Below are 20,251 nucleotides of genomic sequence, written 5' to 3' on the forward strand. Positions count from 1 at the left end.
CCAGACAGACAGGTCTGGGTGTGAGTGAATTCAAGTTCAGGGACATTTAGTAACTTTATGTAATGGTTTGGAATGTCAGGCATTTTCCCTGGAATGCTGGCTCTTTCCTGTGTGGGGTATCACCTCCTTCTCCTTGAGTGCTGCTTTGTCAGATTGTACCCGCCCTTTTTGTGATTTTGATATGCACATTATGATTGTTTTGCCTATGGAGTTTTTAAACCATGTCTGTAAAAACTAAAAACCTGGTGGATATCACCCCTTTTCCTTCTTCTTCTCTTCTTGCTATTTTTTCCCAAAAGGAATAAATAACATATAGAGGTAATATCGGTGAGTTGATTTATTCCATTTACCCTCAGACCCAATTAGCCAAATTTTCACTTGCTATAGCAAATCTTAGCTGGACCCTTAGGGGTGCTGAAGCAAGTACTCAAGGCCTCTGATAATCCCTCTGCATCTGACTGGCAACTCCTGACTCTGCCCTTCTTCCCATCATCCTTAATTTGGTCACCCCACCTATACTTCCTGCCTAGCTACTGGCCAATCAGTGTTTTATTCAACCAATTTGAGTGAAAAATCTTTACACTGTACAAGAGGATTAACCCATAGCCCTAGCCTGTGAGGGGAAATAGGAGAAAGTAAGGTTCACTCAAAGCCAGATGATAAGACAAGTCAACTGAGGCCAAACCATATGAGATCATATAAGAAAAATGTAAAGAATGTAAAAAAAAATACCCAGCAAAATTCTTCACAGACCTTGAAAGAACGGTACTCAACTTCATATGGAAAAGCAAAAAACCCAGGATAGTGAAAACAATCCTGTACAATAAAAGAACTTCTGGAGGTATCACAATCCATGACTTCAAACTCTACTACAGAGCTACAGTACCGAAAAAAGCCTGGTATTGGCATAAGAACAGACAGGAGGACAAATTGAACCTAATCAAAGACCCAAATATTAATTTACACACCTATGAATACCTGATTTTTGACAGAGAAGCAAAAAATATAAAATGGAAAAAAGAAAGCATATTTAACAAATGGTGCTGGCATAACTGGACATCAACATGTAGAAGAATGAAAATAGGTCCATATCTATCACCATGCACAAAACTCAAGTCCAAATGGATCAAAGTCCTCAACATAAAGCCAGCCACACTGAACCTTATGGAAGAGAAAGTGGGAAGTACATTTGAATGGATTGGCACGGGAAACCACTTCCTAAATATAACCCCAGCAGCACAGACACTAAGAGAAACAATTAATAAGTGGGACCTCCGTAAACTGAAAAGCTCCTGTAAAGCAAAGGACACAGTCAACAAGACAAAACAACAGCCTGCAGAATGGGAAAAGATCTTCACTAACCCCACATCAGGCAGAGATCTGATCTCCAAAATATACAAAGAACTCAAGAAACTGGTCATCAAAAGAACAAATAATCCAGTAAAAAATGGAGTACAGACCTAAACAGAGAACTCTCAACAGAGGAATCTAAAATGGCTGAAAGACACTTAAGGAAATGCTCAACATCCTTAGTTATCAGAAAAATGCAAATCAAAACAACTCCATCTTACACCTGTCAGAATGGCCAAGATCAAAAACACTGATGACAACTTATGCTGGAGAGGTTGTGGGGAAAAGGGTACACTTCTGCATTGCTGGTGGGAATGCAAGCTGGTAAAACTCCTTTGGAGTTTTTACCATTGTAAAATTGTCGGTGTGGTAATGTCTCAGAAAATTAGGATACAACCTTCCTCAATACCCAGCAATACCACTTTGGGGTATATATCCAAAGGATGCTCAATTATGCCACAAGGACATGTGCTCAACTATGTTCATAGCAGCTTTGTTTGTCATAGCCAGAACCTGGAAACAACCTAAATGCCCCTTGACCAAAGAATGAATAAGGAAAATGTGGTACGTTTACACAATGGAGTACTACACAGCAGAAAAAAAAATCTTATATTTTGCAGCAAAGTGAATGGCGCTAGAAAACATCCTTTTGAGTGAGGTAACCCAAACACAGAAAGACAATAATCACATGTACTCAGGTGGTTTTTAAACATAAAGCAAAGAAAGCCAGCCTACAAACCACAATCAGAAAATGTAAACAACAATGAGGACACCAAGAGAGACTTACATTGATCTAATCTACATGGAAAGTAGAAAAAGACAAGATCTCCTGAGTAAATTGGGAGCGTAGGAACCTTAGAGGAGGGGAAGGGAGGGAAGCAAAGAAAAATATAGAGCTCAATAAAAATAAAAAAAGAATGTAAAAAAATGCAAAGAAAAAATCCTTTTAGCTCCAGAAGGTTGAGCTCTCTTTCCATACGAAGGGCCATGAAGGGTCCTGACTTACATCACTGTACTGTACTTCTTCCCATTAATCAAGATAATCTCCCACAGACATCGCCACCAGCAAGTCGAATCGAAGCAATCCCTCTTTGAGACTCCTTTCCCAGGTTCTAGATTGAGTCAAGTTGACATTTAAAACTAAGCCCCAACCTTTCACTCTCTTTGACAGGAGTTCTCACCACTTCATCTTCAAGCTTCTCCATCGCATTTCCTTCTTTTGAGTGACTCTCAGATCCACCAGCCTCCTGCAAGGGACTCTACACTGATCTTCTCAAAATCACCTTTGAGCTGCGGGATAATCCTCTCATACACTGTAAAGATTTGTCACTCAAATTGGTTTAATAAAACACTGATTGACCAGTAGCCAGGCAGGAAGTATAAGCAGGATAACCAGACTAAGGATGAGGGAAGGAAGAAGGGTACAGCTGGATGCAGAGGGATCGGGAGATGAAAGTGCCATGCAAATAAAGGTACAACCATGTGGCAGAGTGTAAATAAGGAATATGGGTTAACTTCAAATGTAAGTGCTAGTTAGTAATAATCCTGAGCTATTGGCCGAGCATTTGTAAATAATATGAAGCCTCTGAGTGGTTATTGGGAATTGGAGGGTATAAGAAAAATATCTGACAACATCTTTGTTCTCCCATAATACACCCCAAGCAACCTGAGTGAACCTCAATATCTACTGATTGAATGACTGACTCATAATGTCAATGACTACTGAGTTCCATTTGCATGCTACACGAGGCACAAGCTAGGTATTATAGTTCACATAAGACAAATAGGCTGGAATTCCAGCCTTAAAGAGCTCTAAGGATACAAACAAGCGTGTAGTGAAAGCAGGTGTGAGACACGGATACTAGACGTAACCAGGGAAGGAAGAGAACAATCCCCCAAAGGAGACAGAGACCCAAGTTTAAAATGTCTAAACTTTCAATTTTTTTAAAGATTGATTTATTTATTATGTATACAGTGTTCTGTCTGTATATATGCCTGCAGACCAGAAGAGAGCACCAGATCTCATTACAGATGGTTGTAAGCCACCATGTGGTTGCTGGGAATTGAACTCAGGACCTCTGGAAGAGCAGCAGTGCCATTAACTGCCGAGTCATTTCTCTAGCTCCTAAACTTCCAATTTTTATTTATGCCTTTTGTCAGTGAACAGATTTCATAGTCTACTTGACACTTTGCCTTGCCTAAACAGAGAACTAATTATTGCATTCTATGTATTAGACCAAAGCATAAATAAATAAAATGGAAATATGAATCACTTTTCTTTTCAAACCTAGGTCAGTCTGCTCATTTTCTTCCAGTGGTGTTGGAGTGCTGTCAAAGATGGTGCCCGGCCTCACTGCCCCTCAGTTGCCATGCAGAATAGCTCAGGATGCTCAACCCTCACTGACCCTCACACAACGACAATGGAAGTCTGAGATCATGGTGCCAGTATGATGGGATTCTGTTGAGGGCTCTTTCCCCTGTTTAGAGATGAGTGTCAGTGTGTGTTTGCTCCCATCTAGAGCCCACAGCCCAAACCTGGCCTGCCTCTGCTTTTGTGTATCAAGTTTTCTCGTTATGCACCTTGCATTCCGTTTTCTATATATTATCTAAAGCTGCTTTGTAGCACAATAGTATAGTTGAATAGTTTCAGGTGATCTAATAGCCCTCAGGCGCTCAAAATTTACTACCTAGCTCTTTATAGAAAAAGAAAAGCATGAACGTCCTGAAAATCCCAAACCTACTCCAACATTCTAGAATTCTACCCATGCTAGGGTCTCGTCTGCAAGTTCTGCATGGCGCCCTCATAGATTAATAATTATTTAAGTAAGGGATAGATGCTTACATTGATGGAGGTCTTCCCTTTCTCTCACACTGAAGCTAACCTCTCTGATGTTATTAAGGGTGCTTAAGGAGACAAAGGGCAAAGCCCTTCCACATAGTAAATGCATTTTATGTCTCTATAGCCAAATACATTCTCATTAAATCATTGTTTCAGAGGCTCCGTTGAGTGCCTAATGTAGCAAGAAAAATAATAGAGAGCTAAAGTTCCCCGGCCTCATTGGTTTCCCTCTCTGCACTTACACAGGCCCTCTAATTTGCACCACACAATTTGACACATGCTAAGGACCATTTTGAAGTGTTTGTTGGTTGCATCATTTGCAATATCCTTTCATCCCAAACTAGGCAGTTATCACCTTGGGATCCTAAATTATGTTCTTTAAAAAAAAATCACAAAATTAAAGATCTATGAGATATTAGCAACAAAATCTAATCATCTCATCTCACAGATGAATAAATTAAGACCCAGACCAAATAAATACCTTATCTTTTCTTAAAGCGCCCCCGTATGCCAGTACCTTTGGAGGCAACAACAACAGGCATCTTTAATGGAGTCAGCTCCTCGCATAGGACCCTGAGAAAAGACGTTCCTGCATGAACTCCATTCCCCATTCCTCTCCTCTTGGGAAATTAAGAACAGCTGGTGTGCACCTCACAGGCTCCACTCCTACCTCTGTCCTTATCGGGTCACACCCTTCAGCCTCGGCAGAAACTCTCATTGTTACTATTGCTAGGATGAAACCCCACGACAAAAGAAAGGTGACTTATGCTTTCCACATCACGGTTCAACATCAAAGGAAGTCAGGACAGGAAATCAAGTAGGGCAGGGACCTGTAGGCAGGAGCTGACGCAGAAGAGTGGGTGAGTGCTGCTTCCTGGCTTGCTCTCCATGGCTTGCTCAGACTGTTTTCTTTTTTTTTTTTTTTTTTTTTTTTTTTTTTTGGTTTTTTGAGACAGGGTTTCTCTGTGGCTTTGGAGCCTGTCCTGGAGCTAGCTCGGTAGACCAGGCTGGTCTCGAACTCACAGAGATCCGCCTGCCTCTGCCTCCCGAGTGCTGGGATTAAAGGCGTGCGCCACCATCGCCCGGCACAGACTGATTTCTTATAGAACTCAGGACCCCCAGCCCACGGATGGCACTACCCACAATGGGAAGAACACTCCCCTATCAGTCACTAATTAAGAAAATGTCCTACAGCTGCAGCATTTTCTCAATTTAGGGTCCCTCCTTTCAGGTAAGTCTAGCTTGTGTCAAGTTGCCACAAACTACCCAGCAGATCACTAGACTGCAACACGACCTCAGACTCTGTCCATGTCCCATGATTTCCCTAAGTGTGACCCCTGGACCCATCTGGCCTGGACCTCATCGCCACCACCTTCTTCTACTAGTCCAGTGTACTTAATTCTAAACAAAAGTCGCTCTGTAGTGATATTATTATACTTGATGATATAATATCACCAAGATATTATCTTGGTGACAGTAATAGTTAAATTAAGACATTTTAGATTCATGGCACTAGCTTACTAATGCTTATTAGTCTTTTTATTAGTTATCATTTTATTGTTCAATGTTCATCATCGTGGCTTCCAATGACCCTCATTTTCATCTTCATCTAAAGAATTAACGCAAATTTGTGTCTTTGTCAAAAAAAAAAACAACTTTTTGTTATGTGTCCTTTAAAATTTGTACTCTAATCCATGAGTCGAAAGTTGCTGGCATAGCCTAAACAGATTTATACTAAAAAAGATGTTGGGCATAGTGGTCCGCCTCATGTCACCGGACCATGAAGATGGGACCTTCAGAAAGTCACTGACCTGCGCAGGGTAGCGTGGGTACAAGTGGCAGAAGGGAGAGGTAGAAACCAGCTCTCCTGTCCTACTTTGACACCTTTTCTCTTTCTACTGATACCAACACCTCACGGTATAATATTTTATCTTCTCAGAGATAGATTGAATAATAAAAAAAAGTCAGAAAAATTTGGGACTTTATTAAACCAGTGGATAATTGTCTACTGTCTAACAAGAGGGAAACTCTTACAAATCTACAGTACATGGATTTTTTTTTTACTCATTCATGTTAACAGAACCAAAACATTGATGTTTTCAACGAGAAAGAGAGAATATTTCTTTTTCTCAAAATAACTGTAATAGCTTCTCAATTCAAAGTAGTATCCACTCAACTGCTGCCCTGCTAAAGAGAAAACTGATCTAATTAAGGCCAGAAAACATCAGTGTGAGTTGAATGTCAAACCGCAACAATAACAAACTCAAGGACTATTACAGTGAAAGAAGAAAGGGTCCGTTCTGGAGCTACATGAAGCTTGGTCTTGTGTTTAATAATAATGCTGATAAAGCAAACTGGTGTCTAAGACTGTCCTCAGAGACTCTCACTAATATTCATGGTTTGATGTTAGAAATCAGACTTATCTCATGACTTAAGTACATTTATTTATTTATCTGGGGTGCACACATACCACAGGGAGCATGTGGAAGTCAGAGGACCACTCTCAGCAGTCAGTTCTCTGCCTTTCCTTTGGTCCCAAGAACCAAATTCATAACATCAGACTTAGTGGCCAGAACCCTTACCTACTGAGCCAACCCCGGGCTCTTCCCACTTAAACCACCAAAATGGACAAAGATGTTTTTTTCCATTAGCCAGCTTTCCATCACTGTGGGGAAAACACTTGAGAAATTCAACTTCCAGGAGAAGCTCAAACTTCCAGATATTTCAATTTGTTTTGATTTGCATTTCTCTGATGACTAAGGATGTGGAGCATTTCCTTAAGTGTCTTTCAGCCATTTTAGATTCCTCTGTTGAGAGTTCTCTGTTTAGGTCTGTACTCTATTTTTTACTGGATTATTTGTTCTTTTTGTGTCCAATTTCTTGAGTTCTTTGGATATTTTGGAGATTAGACCTTTGTCTGATGTGGGGTTAGTGAAGATCTTTTCCCATTCTGTAAGCTGTCGTTTTGTCTTGTTGACCATGTCCTTTACTTTACAGGAGCTTTTCAATTTCAGGAGGTCTCATTTATTAATTGTTTCTCTCAGTGTCTGTGCTGCTGGGGTTGTATTTAGGAAGTGGTTCCCTGTGCCAATGCATTCAAGTGTACTTCCCACTTTCTCTTCTATAAGGTTCAGTGTGGCTGGCTTTATGTTGAGGTCTTTGATCCATTTGGACTTGAGTTTTGTGCATGGTGATAGATATGAATCAATTTTCATTCTTCTACATGTTGATATCCAGTTATGCCAGCACCATTTGTTAAATATGCTTTCTTTTTTCCATTTTATATTTTTTGCTTCTCTGTCAAAAATCAAGTGTTCATAGGTATGTGGATTAATATCTAGGTCTTTGATTTGGTTCCATTGGTACTCCTGTCTGTAATATGCTAATACCAGCCTTTTCTCAGTACTGTAACTCTGTAGTAGAGTTTGAAGTAGGGACTGTGATACCTCCAGAAGTTCTTTTTTGTATAGGATTGTTTTGACTATCCTGGGTTTTTTGCTTTTCCATATGAAGTTGAGTACCATTATTTCAAGATCTATGTAGAATTTTGAGGAGCACAAATTTTTAAGGCAATTAGCTCTCCAGAAGAGCAAAGAGATTTGTAGCATTTCATCCTGCCTTACTCTCACCCTGTTACCCCTTGCCACCACACTTGCTGTGAAAACCAGGTGTAACTAGAGGTTTCTACCCCACCCACCAGTTCCCAAATAACCACTCTGAGGCTTTACAAACTGTTTGGCCTATTAGCTCAGGCTTATTATTAACTAGCTTTTATAAACTCATTTTTATTATTCTATATTTTACCACAAGACTCGTGGCTTACTACCTCACATCTTGTTTCCCTGGCAGCTGCTGCTGTCTTTCTGACTCCACCCTTCTCCCTCTATCTCTGCTTGGATTTCCTGCCTGGCTCTATTCTGCCTGGCTATTGGCCAAATTAACTTATTTATTAATCAGTAATAATAAAACATATTCACAGCATGCAGAGAAGTATCCCACATCAACCAGGCTCTTTGTAACCACTAGAGGGGACAGAAGATGTTTGGTGTTGTCTGAAGCACCATCTCACTCTTTGACCTATTTGCCAACTCCCTGAAAACCCTTACTCGGCCCCACTCAGTGCTCCTTCAGCCCTCTCTCGCGCAGAGCACTGGTTGGAAACAGTCTGTGGGAACTGTTTAACATTCCAGCTGCCAGAGGTGGCAATAACAGCTGTGACAAATGAGAAGCTGACTGAAAGCTTAAAATGGAATGCTGGGGAAGTCCGCGGGGTACTTTTTAAAGTTCAGAACTATTCCTGGGTGTGTAAGAGGCAGTGTGCAGGATTGTGTTTATTCCTCACCTGCTGTGACCATAAGTCTTTGGAAAAGTAGGAAGTAACGGCTAATAGAGAGTTGTAAACTGTCTTCCAGAGCTCTAGAGACATCTCCCAACACACAGAGACACCCTCAGCCCTCAACAGAGGCTGAGCTGTGAGTACATGGCTTGGAAGTCTCTGTTGAAATGAGCCTTCCACTACGCTAACTGTAGAGAGATGTCAACGGCGGTGCAAATGGAAATCCCCATGACAAACAGCAGCAACAAGTCAGAAAAAATGGGAGCAGAGACTGGATTTTCAGAACTGCTACACTGAGTGACGTTAAATGCCCACCTTTGACAAGACGTGATGAGATGCACAAATAAACAGGGAGACACAGGCAAAGAGCAAGCAGTACAAATTATTCCTGAGGAGGATCCAAGGTGGGACTTACAAAGGCTTTAAATTAACTATTACAAAGATACTGAAAGAACAACAACAACAAAAAAAAAAACCTAGGTCAAAAGAACCAAACAAAAAATGTTTCATCAAGTAGAGAACATAATAAGGAAACTATAAAAATAACAAAATGAGTCTTTAACCCCAATGCTTGGGAGGCAGAGGCAGGGGGATCTCTGTGAGTTCAGGGCCAGTCTGGTCTACATAGAGAGTTCTAGGACAGCCAGAGCTACATAGTGAGACTCTACCTCAAAAACAAAGAAAACAAAACAAACAGACAAAAAAGACTTACTATAAACAACATAATGAAAATTTCTGTGTGGATTCATAGCAGACTCAAGATGGAAGAACAAAGAAGCCATGACCTTGAAGAGAAATCAATTGGACTTCTACAGTCTGAAGAAGAGAAATAGAAAAACTGGTGAAACCTCAGAGGGCAGTGAAACTCATCAAATGGCTAACATAATAGAATCCTCAGAAGACAGGGATGAAGGAAGATCATTCAAAGAAACAGCAGCTCACACTCTCAAGGACTGGATGAAAATAAGCAGCCATCTAGTTTTAAAAGTTGGTGGACTACAAGCAGAATAAACTCAAAGACATTCACAGCTAGAAACATCACAATCAAGTTCTTAGGAGCCAAATCGTCCCACGCAGGACAGGTGCCGAGAGAGCTCTGAAAGAAGCGGAAGATACAATTATAAATGTTTACTGGAATCAAGATATGAGAACCACCCCAGCTTGTAGTAATTGTTAGGTCTGGAGCGTAGTCGTAGCCCCAGCCCCTGGCATCCATCCCAGTCCCCCTAGTCTGGACTCCAAATCCCAGCATGCCAGGGTCAGGACCACTCCCACAGGGTATTTAAGTGGGATCCCAGAAGAGAAACACGTGGTTTCAGGTTTGCATGTGCTCCCCACTTTCTTGTCTCCCTGCCATGCACTCAGCCACCTGAGAGCGCCATACTTAATGAAACGATGGGCATTTTGATTTGGTTTGATCTAACCTAATTGGATTTCTTGTGCCTGTGAAGCTGACCCTTCTTAGGGTTTTTTTCTTAACAGTAACTAAGGCAAAAACTAAAATATCAGCAAGGAAAATGGAAACAAGAATGAGAGAGAACCCTATTAAAGTGTCTCACTAGGCCTGTAACCAATACCATAGGTGAGGTGAGCAAGAAAACGGTAACGCCAACAAAAACACAGAATTCACACACACACACACACACACACACACACACACACACACGCACACACAAAATGTTCACTATCAAAGAAAGGAAAATGATGAAGAATCTTTCAATTTATAGAAATTTTGACACCTAAAGCACTCAATGAATGGAACCTACAAGGGATTGGAAATGTGGGGCTGAGGAAGACTAGGGAGGGTGCAGTCTTGGTTAGCTTCTGTGGTCTTGACATTTTCTCCTGCATAGACAAGAGTGTCTTGATTTTAGCAATCAATGACACGGCTCCCTCATCACTGAAGAGATGAGGGAAGAGCCCCAGGACCAGATGACATGGCTCCCTCATCACTGAAGAGATGAGGGAAGAGCCCCAGGACCAGATGACACGGCTCCCTCATCACTGAAGAGATGAGGGAAGAGCCCCAGGACTGGATATTGGGCAATGCTCACAGATGAATAAAAGAGAGAGAGAGAATTTTGGTTGTGGTGACAGGGAAAAAAACAGAAAAGCAGAGCAGGAATCCAGAACATGTGTGTTTGAAGGAACATGTGAAAAGAAGAAATATGAGTCAGGAAAGAAGGAGGCTTTAGCATGATCTTCAGAGACCTCAGGAGAGCAGACTTCATCAAGTGGTACATTATTAGTGTAAAAAAAAATCTTGTTAGAATGTTTGGTGTTCTATCCTAACATTCACAAATATTGACTTTGACTTCTTCCCTTCTGATTTTTATCCCCTTGATCTCCTTTGGTTGTCTTATTGCTCTAACTAGAACTTCAAGTACTATATTGACTAGGTATGGAGAGAGTGGACAGCCTTGTCTTGTTCCTGGTTTTAGTGGAATTGCTTTGTGCTCTCCATTTAATTTGATGTTAGCAATTGGCTTGCTGTACCAAGGAACTCCTACAGCTGATAAACACTTTAGTCAAGTGGCTGGATACAAGATTAACTCAAAAAAATCAGTAGCCCTCCTATATACAAATAATAAAAGGACCGAGAAAGAAATCAGAAAAGCATTATCATTTACAATAGCCACAAATAATATAAAATATCTTGGTGTAACTCTAACCAAGCAAGTGAAATACCTGTATGACAAAAACTGAGTTTTTGAAGAAAGAGATTGAAGGTATCAGAAGATGAAAAAATCTCCCATGCTCACAAATCAGTAGGATTAACATAGTAAAAATGACCATCTTAATAAAAGTAATCTACAGATTCAATGCAATCCCCATTAAAGTCCCAACCCAATTCTTTACAGACCTTGAAAGAACAATACTTAGCATCATATGGAAAAACAAAAAATGCAGGATAGCTCTAACAGTTCTATACAATAAAAGAGCTTCCAGAGGTGTCACACCCCTGATTGCAAACTGTACTGCAGAGTAATAGTAGTAAAAACTGAATGGTATTGTCATAAAAACAGGCAAGTGGATCAATGGAATCGAATCAAAGGCCCAGGCGTAAACACACACACCTATGGACACCTGATTTTCAACAGAGAAGCCAAAATTATACAAAGGAAAAAAAGAAATTATCTTCAACAAATGCTACTGTCATAGCTGGATGTCAGCGTGTAGAAGAATGCAATGGATCCATATCTATCACCCTGCACAAAACTCAAGACCAAGTGGATACAAGATCTTAACATAAATTCAGATACACTGAACCGGATAGAAGAGAAAGTGAAAAACAGCCTTGAACACACTGGCACAGGAGACAGCTTCCTGAACAGAACACCAGTAGTGTAGACCAGCACTTAGTAAGTGAGACTTCATGAAACTGAGAAGCTTCTGTAAAGCAAAGGACTCTGTCAGTAAAGCAAAAAGGCAGGCCACAGAATAGGAAAAGATCTTCACCAATCCCACATCTGACAGAGGGCTGATTTCCAATATATATTAAGAAACTAGACATCAAAATATCAAATAATACAATTTAAAAATGGGATACAGATCTAAACAGAGAATTCCCCACAGAGGAATCTCAAATGGCTTAGAAATATTTAAAGTAATTTTCAACACCCTTAGCCATCAGGGAAATGCATATCAAAACAATTCTGAGATTCCATCTTATACCTGTCAGAATGGCTAAGATCAGAAACACAAGTGACAGCTTATGCTGAGGAGGATGCAGAGTAAGGGGACCACTCCTCCACTGCTGGTGGGAATGCAAACTCTACAGTCACTTTGGAAATCAATATGGCAGTTTCTCAGAGAATATGGAATGAATCTACCTCAAGACCTAGATATACCACTCTTGAGCATATACCCAAAGGATGCTCAATCATACCACAATGATATGTGCTCAATGTTCATAGTAGCTTTATTTGTAATAGTCAGAACCTGGAAACAACCTAGATGCCCCTCAACTGAGGAATGGATAAAGAAAATGTGGTATATTTACACAATGTACTCAGCTGTCAAAAACAACGACATCACGAAATTTTAAGGGAAATGGATGGAACTAGAAAAATCATCCTGAGTGAGATAACCAGACCAAGAAAGACAAACTTGGTATGTACGTGGGTATTAGCGGTAAAATAAAGGATAACTATACTACAATCCACAGACCCAGAGAGACTAGGTAGCAAGGACAATTCAGGGGACAGAACATCTGGATTTCCCTGAGAAGAGGAAACAGAAGAGATTTCATGAGTGAACTGTGGGCAGGTGGAAATGGGGACATGAGGGGTTATTTTGAGGAGAGGGGCATGGGTGGGTAGAGTACTGAAAAAGGCTACTGGAAAGGAGGGAGCAGAACGATCTAGGTGGTCCTTTAACTCATGAGACATTGTAAGTAGCTGTGGTTTGTATGGTTTGGCTTTTCAATAGTGTCTCATTATGTAGCCTTGAATTCAATATTTAGCCAAGGATGATATGAACTCCTGATCCTCTTCTCCCCACCTTCCAAAATGCTGGGATCACATGAAAATGTAAGCATCCCCATGGCACTCTCAAGAGGCAATAACTTCTTGATAACCCAGACACTCCCAAACCCCAGACTCCCACACGGCCACCACACAGGCCTCACAGCCATGCTGTTCCGCATTGCGGTGAGTGGGGACAGCATTCACACTGTGTCCACGCTGGGCCCTGCAGAGCCCACACAGCCCTACGTGGCTCTCCTGAGGGAGAGCGCCGGAATAAGTTCAACTGTCTCTCTCCTGCTCGCCCTTCACCTTTAATTACACGGGGAGCGAGGGGAAAGAATGTGGAAGCCAGCTTGAGCTACCAAGACTAACTGCATATTGCAAAAGGAATGATTTCGCTTGACTGAACATTTCCAAGCAAGTTTCAGCGCCTAAGCATTTTAGACACAGAGAACAGTATGAATAATGTATGTGTGTATCTATACATAGAGATGCTTTTATATCTATATGACTTTTAATGAATCATTGCGAGAAGCATTTGGAATGCTCAAATAGCAGGAATTTCCTCACTCCCGTTTGGCTTTCTAGGCACCAATGCCATCAATCACTAAACTTGACACCAGGCACTTCATTGTTTTCCAGATCTACGACATTTCTCAGTCCATTGTTTCTCAACTGTCACCCTTGGTGGGCAGCTGGCACAATTCTCAGCTCCCAGGGAGCTCATCACCCTAGGAGCGATGGGCTAGCGACATTTTCCATTGACTGATCTCCGGAATAGCAAATATTCTCTGCGTGCCTACTCTGGTGACACCATTAGCTTTGTCCTCGGCCCTTAGCTCAAACGGAAATAATTAAGACTGTGAGTTTTCATCCCAAACACTGCAGGCAAAATTTGACCACAGAACCAGTTGTTCTGCGGCGCCCTCTCCGAGGACTGGAGATTCTCCCAGATAGCCCGATAGTTTTATGGCGCTGGTACAAAAATGTCTCTAGCAGGGCGGCGCCTCTCCAGTGTCTTGAAAAGACCGTTGCGCATTTGATTCTGGGTGTAAAATGGGTTTGTTTGAGTTCTGCTGAACTGTCTCATACTTCTCTGAGGAGGTGAATTCACACCAGGATCTAAAAGGTGAGGTCCACGCGCAGGGTGTCAGGCCTGCTCTCTGTCCTTGGCTGGACCCAAATTTGAGTGTGGTAGGTTTGCCCCTGGAAGGAGGAGTTAGAAACTCAGATTCGTCCCAACCAGATGTGTGTCTTGCACGTGACTGACACACTTCTGATCAGGTTCCTCCTCCACAAAAAAAGATTTGGATAACCTCTACTCTGAACATTTGAGTACATAGAGTCTCCTATTTTCTGTTCCTACAGAAGAACGTACTCGTGTCTCTCAGCATGGATAGGATTCCCCATCTGTATTTCCTTACACACAGAAATTGTCCTAAGCGCCTACCAGTATACGCTTAGATAATGAAACAGATCGGATAAGATTGAAAAGTAACCAAGGGGGTTCATTCAGCAGACAGTTGTTGAGCACTTATAGTGTACAAGGCCCTACTTTAGGGCCATAGGGAGATAGGATGAGAGAAGCTTACTACACTGGCGCCCCTAATTCTTTCCCAACAGAAAACAGGGAGTAAGAAATCAGGTCCCAGCCTCAGGCCAGAAAATACAGCCTAGTTAACAAATGTTTGTGTGGTGTGGTTTGGGTGCTGCAACTAAACCCAGGACCTTGAGGCATGCTGAGAGAGCACTCTAGCTCAGAGCCAAGTCCCCAGCAAAAGTAGCAATTTAGCCACAAGAATAAACTAAAACCTTCCACACACAAAAAAAATGGTATTTTTTATAAGGATCTTCTAGTTCCTTCTAAATAGATGCAAAGTAATTTACTCTCTGAGAATGGTTGATGTTAAATTGCCCAGCACGGTGTCTCTATTATAATCTTTCTCTTCTTAACCCTCCTCTCTTCCTTCTTCATCTCCTTTTCCAAAGTCTGACTTTTCTTTTTGTTCCCTCCTATCTCAAAGGTACTAAATAATAATAATGATGATGATGATCTCTGCATCTTCCTGACTCAGTTTCCAACAATGAGGGATACGCACTTCTTTGGTTCATTCCTAACTCTCTCCTTAGTACCTGCTTAAGACAAAAACAAGCTAAACCGCCAGTGGGTGAAGAAATCTGCACTGTCCACAAGTTGCCACAAGCGATCATCTTTAAAAAAAATGTCAGCTAGCTCATGTTAAGCAGGGGGTCCAATTAGGCACAGGACAGGGAAGAAAATCCAGGTTCCGTGAGAGTCTTTGTCTCTAGAGAATAAGGTAAGTGATGAAGAGCATGGGCATCCTCTACCTCATCGGTACCTTCCACGGAGCCACTGTGACCAAATGTTTACACAGTAAAATATCCTCCGGGTTTGTGGCTGTTGTTAAGTAATTTAGAATATAACTCTAATTCCTTGTGCCCCTCTCCTACAGGAATCAGGTCTATCTGAATAAAACTCTTGTTTTTTTTCAAGTAAAATGAGCACTCATTAGGAGTGGGTAAATCTTTACGAAGGATTGCTTATAAGACAGAGAAAAGAATCAAGTGGACTAGCTTTAAAACACAATGCTTGGGGGCTGGAGAGATGGCTCAGAGGTTAAGAGGTTCAATTCCCAGCAACCACATGGTGGCTCACTACCATCTGTAATGAGATCTGGCGCCCTCTTCTGGCCTGCAGGCACACATGCAGGCAGAACACCATATACATAGTAAATAAACAAAATCTTTTTTAAAATGTTTGGGCCACACTTAATGAGCTATAATCTAAAGGGAAAAAATATGTAATCTTTATTCTGTAGATTAGTTATGAATAATATTGGCATGTGTCTTAGCTTTGGTTTCTATTCCTGTGTCAAAACACCATGATCAAAAAGCAACTTGGGGAGGAAAGGATTTACTTGGCTTACACCTCCACATCACAGTTCATCATTGAAGGAAGTCAGATGCATCATTGGAAGCAGGGACAGATGTAGAGACCATGGAGGGTGCTGCTTACTGGCCTGCTCCTCATGGCTTGCTCAGTCTGCTTTCTTATAGAACCAATGACCACAGCCCAGGGATGGCACCATTCACGTTGAACTGGGCCCTCTCCCATGGATCACTAATTGAGAAAATGCTTTACAGCTGGATCTCATGGAGGCATTTCCTCAACTGGGGTTCCCTCCTTTCAGATCGTGCCAAGCCTGATGCCTGTGTTCAGTCCTCAGAGCCCGCAAAGTCCAAGGATAGAACCAACTCCCAAAAGTTGTCTTCTACCGTCCACATACGTGTGCATATAGAATAAATAAACCAAATGTAATAAAAGAAAGTTTAATGATATAAAGGTATGCTATTATTAAAAATTTATATTTTTCACTGCAGGTAAGAGACATGTGTATATAATCTTTTAAGAAAAGTTTTTAAAAATCTTATTAATTTTGAAATGGAAGTTTCAGAATCAGGAGGCTTGGGAACGTTAACAGCCAGGTACTTAACATCTTCTCCTGACCAGATTTGGTTTCGAATATGGTACGCCCACTGACAGGAACCAGAACTCCTTACAGATAAAGCTGATTTCACATCTGGGACAGGAAATTCACAAGATGGGCTTGGCACGTTTGGTTGCTCTGAAAAGTCTATCAAAGTTGAATAAGACTCTTCAAAAGATCCTAGAAAACAGCTAACAGGGCTCTCGCTGGCAGGAGATGCAGCCACGCAGAAAGCAAGCATCAAGGTCATGACTGTCAATGGTTACAATACAAAACACCTGCTGAGAAACTGTCTCTCAGCAAAAGAAAAAACTTTGAGGAGACTAAATTTAGAATTCAACTCACCTTTCTTCAAAGCAATGCAACAGTAATAATAATAATTCAGGAGACCAAATAGCCCTAGCTGAGGGAAAGAAAATGACTGGATCCCAGCTAACAAATGGAGCAGGAACCAGCATTAGGAAATCACCATTTTGTGACCTGCGGTGGGACAACAGCTTAGGCAGCCAAGAGATGCAGAAACTACGAAGTGAAAAGAGAAGAGGATGCCAGCGGGGACCAGAGCAACGCTTCCATGACTATTTGCTGGGCGTCAAGAGAAACTGCAGTTGTACAGAAGGAAGATGAGATGTTGCTCTTAGCACCCCTACCACAGAATGCTTCCTGTCGTGTGGCGTACCATCTCTCCGTTGTACAGTGTCTGCGGAACGTGTTGAACTTGATCAAGACTCAGGTGCTCACTCCCAGTATACAGGTAATAGAAGAGGAAGAATCGGCTAAATGTCATCATTTGGAAACAGATACATCAGAAATGCGAGGTGTTCTACATCACAAGTGTCAGGAGTGTCGGGGGTAGAGGCACAGTTCCACACTGCCACCTGCAGCCTGCGGAGCTCCCTTCATCTTCTGAAACTGGATCCTTAGTTTCTCCATCGAAAAGAATTTCAGGATGAGACAATGTGAAGTGGAGGTGAGGTTTATTAAAGGACATTCTTAAGTAGGAAGTTAAGAGAAGCACTGGGAAAGAGGTTGGGTCACCTGGGAGCATGGCACAGCTTTTCCAAAGAGAGTCATGTTTCTTTGTCCTTACAGTGGTCATAGATGAGATGCTGGGGGTTTCTGAAGTCCTTATCTTTAAAGGGTTGCTGAGGAATTTCAGTGAGGCTCTGCAGAAACCCTAGAGATGTGCTGCTTGCTGGCTGTGCTCTCTGGCCCATTCTCTGGAGCATGCTCAGTTAGCTGTCTTATCAGTCCACCCACCTGTAGTCATTGGTCAGCAATCAAGGTCATGCCTCCGGCATGCCCATGGCCAATCTGGCCTAGGCAATTTTTCAAATGATGGTCCTTCATCTCTGGTTGTATCCAGTTGACAAGAGAGGAGTGTTGTATCCGTGTCATCAACCTTTGCAGCAAATTTGGGATTCCCGATTCTCACTTGGCAAGAGACCTCACTCAGACACCAGAGAAAAGGGGGCTCTTTCTCTGAACCACGTTCCCAAAAGTTGCCCTCTAGTCCCCAAAACCACACAAAATAAATCAATAAATATAAATAAAATGTTTTATAAAAGTTAAAAAGAATTCCTCAAATCTAATGAAAGGAAAGTCTCCTTATGTCTTTGGACTGCATCGGGATAACAATTATTTGAGGTATTAGAAAATGACATTTGGCTTTCAAAATGAGTATTAAAAATGTCTTAATTCCAAAATAACCATTTTTGTTGTTTTTTGCTATTGGTTTTCTTCAACCGAGTTCTAGATTTCTTCTGAATTACTCCCTCTGCTATCAGCTTCCACCTGCTCCACTAAGTCTGTTCAAGCAATCATTTAACAAGTAGCTCTTGGTTCTGGTGAGTATGCAAGCGACAAGACCATTCCTGGCGCTGTGTGAACTGTCATAGACATGGTCAAGACAAGTAAAGAGAAAATCATGCTACCTGAAGAAGTACGCTGGGATGTGGAGGCAGGCAGGTATCACAAGAGAGGGACCCAACCCAGACCAGAAGTAGTGGCTGTGAATGGATTCCTAAAGAGCCAATCAGGAGACCAAGTCAATGCTGGGAATGTCATGAGCCAAGAAACCAAAGTAAGCAAGAGCAAAGTAAGCCTGGCTTGTTCTGAGAAGTTGAAGCACTTCACTTGTGTGTCAGCTTGATTGGGTGTGGTGTATGCAGGCATTTAGTAAAAGACTATTTAGAGGGGATGTGTCTGGATTAGATTAGTTGAACTGGCAGCCTAAGTGGTGGTGTGAATAAGAATGGCTCCCATAGGCGCATAGATTTGAATGTTCAGCTCTAGTAGGTGGGACTGTTTGGGGAAGGATTAGGAGTGACCTTGTTGAAGGTTCCAAAAGCCTATGCCTGGTTCGATAGATAGATAGATAGATAGATAGATAGATAGATAGATAGATAGATAGATAGATAGATAGATAGATCTTTGTGTGTGTGTGTGTTTCTCTGTGTCTTTCTATTTCTGTGACTCTGTCTGTCTGTCTCTCTGTGTGTATGTGTGTGTTTCTCTGTGGCTCTGTGTGTGTGTGTGTCTTCCTCCTACTTGTGAATCAAATGTAAGCTCTCAGTCACTGCCCCAGCGCCATACTTGCCTGCCTGCCTTCCTCCCTGTTATGATGATCATGGACCCCCTGTCTGAAACTGTAAGCAAGCCCCAACTCAAATAAATGCTTTCTTTTTTGTTGCTTGGTTTTTCAAGACAGAGTTTCTCCGTGTGACCCTGCCTGTCATGGAACTCACTCTATAGACCAGACAGGCCTTGGAAATCGTAGATCTGCCTGCCTCTGCCTCCTAAGTGCTAAGAGTAAAGGCATGCTTTTTTTTAAAGTTGCCCCAGTCATGGTGTCTCTTCACACAGCAACAGAACAGTGACTAAGCAAAATTGTCTCCCTACTGCGAGTAGGTCTCAGCCAGTCAAGATCTGAGCAGGGGAAAAGCTGATTAAGAGAAAAATCCTTTTGCTTTTAATATGTGTGTGAGGAGAATAGGGTTTAGGGGAAGGGCATGTGAGTGTGAGGGAGGGATCTTGCATATGAGGGCTGGTGCCCATGGAAACCAAAGGAGGGCGCCAGATCCCCTGGAACCTACAGGCTGCTGTGAGCCTCCCCACCCGAATGCTGGGAACGGAATCTCAGCCCTCTGGAAGAGTAGGAAGAGTTTCTAGTTGTCGAACCATCTCTTCAGCTCACAGTCCAGTCTTACCAGACAGTAGATCTTTTCTTATAATACACGATGGCCTGCAGAAAAGCGGGTGGTGTTATTTAAATGTCAGGTGGCATTGTGATACCCGTGTGTACAGAAGAGGACTTTGGACCCGCACATGATGCCGAGGTCCTTTGGAGCTTTCGCTACCCTCATAGCTGAGTTATGTGTGAATGCGACCAGGGTTGTTGGAAAGAAGAAAGAAGGGAGACTCAGAAGCTAGAGAGGAGGGCCAGCGCCAGCGGGTACATTACAGGCTGGCTTCGCTTTGCATTAATCTCCCTTGTGCCTGAGCTGCAACCCCAGTGCTTTTGAAAACCAATGATCAGCAGAATTTTGCAGCTTTAATAGAATGTATGAGCAACTGAAAGTGTGCCGAGCCTTCCCTCCATCACCTCCCGACCTTCCCATACTCCTTGTAAAAAAAAATGCTTCTATGTTTTTTCCACATAAATGAAATTAACTTTTTTTTTGGGGGGGGGGTCCTCTCTTCTATGGCACGAACTCACAGCGGGCGGATGTTTAATAGTTTGCACATA

This window comes from Microtus pennsylvanicus, chromosome 20 (genome assembly GCF_037038515.1).
Source record: "Microtus pennsylvanicus isolate mMicPen1 chromosome 20, mMicPen1.hap1, whole genome shotgun sequence".
NCBI lineage: Eukaryota > Metazoa > Chordata > Mammalia > Rodentia > Cricetidae > Microtus > Microtus pennsylvanicus.